This window comes from Colobus angolensis, unplaced genomic scaffold, assembly GCF_000951035.1.
Source record: "Colobus angolensis palliatus isolate OR3802 unplaced genomic scaffold, Cang.pa_1.0 Scaffold61, whole genome shotgun sequence".
Taxonomy (NCBI): Eukaryota; Metazoa; Chordata; class Mammalia; order Primates; family Cercopithecidae; genus Colobus; species Colobus angolensis.
Window position 1 is genome coordinate 2,704,561 of NW_012119710.1, and position 1,400 is coordinate 2,705,960.

The 1,400-nt window shown below is 57.6% G+C and overlaps 1 protein-coding gene across 1 annotated transcript in view; it reads right to left on the minus strand.

Moving 5' to 3' along the window:
- The window catches only part of CHST1 (carbohydrate (keratan sulfate Gal-6) sulfotransferase 1), a 22,463-nt gene extending 21,448 nt beyond the window's left edge, over nt 1-1,015 (minus strand). Inside the window, exon 1 of the mRNA XM_011963285.1 lies at nt 983-1,015. The gene's annotated coding sequence lies outside the window, so the exon portion shown is untranslated. The remainder of the gene's footprint in view (nt 1-982) is intronic.
- Nucleotides 1,016-1,400: the final 385 nt, after the last annotated feature.

Genomic DNA, 1,400 nt, shown 5'->3' on the forward strand with positions numbered 1-1,400 from the left:
CCCACCACCGGGGCTTCGGGCGGCCGGCGGGCAAGGGCACCGGCTGTCTCTGGCACCTCTCCGCGTAGCCTCCCTCTCCCTTACCCCCGAGGGCGGTGCTGGCCGGGCCGCCAAAACCTTTCGCCCGAGCGCCCCCCGCCGCGGAAGTCCGGCTGGAGCCCCAGCCTGGCCCCTGGCCCAGCTGTCCTTTACCTCTTCCCCAGCCAGCTGCACAGAGGGACTTCAGAACCCAGAACTGAAGCCAACCACCTCTGTGTGCAATACCTCGACACACACTCCTAGCCCCCTCCTCCCCCGCCCCTCTGCTTCTCAAGTGTGGGGATTAATTATTTGTCCCTGCTGCGGTTGTCCCTCTTGGGCAGGGTCAGGGGGTGTCTTAATGGGACTTTAGAGTGGGTTTGCTGGCTGACCGTCTTCTAGGCCGCTCCTCCACCCTGCCCACCTTCTTCCTACCAGACTGCCCCTGGCCTTCTGGGTGGAAATCTGGAGCCACCACTGCTTTTATGGGTGAAGGATGGGGACAGAGCTGACCAGCCGAGCGCCTTGGTCCTCTATCCTCTGCACAAATATTGACTGAACATCTTCTGCAGGCCTGGCCTGCACAGGCACCAGGGACTGGTTGGTGAACCTCTCAGAGTGGAGTGGAGGAGAAACAGGGTGCGTGAGCAGAGCAGTACCATGTGATCAGTGGCCCCTCAACTGGAGAGGACGGCCAGGAATCCCAGCTCTGCCACCACATCTGACATGACTGAGGCTGCCCACCCCAGTGGCCTGTTTCCTCCTCCGGAGACTGGGAAGGTGCTTCGACTGGCTGAACCTCTGATGCTCAGTTCTGACCAAATGATTATTTCTGAAGCAGAGGAACAGTCAGCTTCCATCTCCACCCGGAATCTCAGATTCCCAACTGTAGGTCTCCATCACTCCTGGAGTAGGGGGCAGAGAGCAGTGGATGGGTTGAAAACTCCAGGCATTCTGGGAAAGCCTCGTCCGGGATGTACCGGCAAGCAGCTGCTGCCTCCATTCCACACAGTGAAGCACAGCAGAATGGTTAGCACAGCAGTTTCCTGGGTCAGAGGAACCTGCTGTGTGTTTGCTGGGTGACTTTGTGTGAGTGATCCAGCCTCTCTGTGGCTCAGTTTCCTCATCCAGAAGACAGAGGTTCTGGTCCTCACCCTGTACAGCTGAACACTGGATGGTAACGTGTGTAGAGCACTCGGCAGTGTCTGGCACGGGAGTAAGTACTTAATAATTGCATATTGTTGTATTCAGGGTAGCCATAAACAAACATTCACTCACTCGCCAGAGAGGAGAACTTGACAGCTGTACTGCCCTGGAGGACTGAGGTCTTGGGTCTTCAAGAAAGTCTCCCTCTCTCCACCCAGAGCAGATGGTATGAAGGC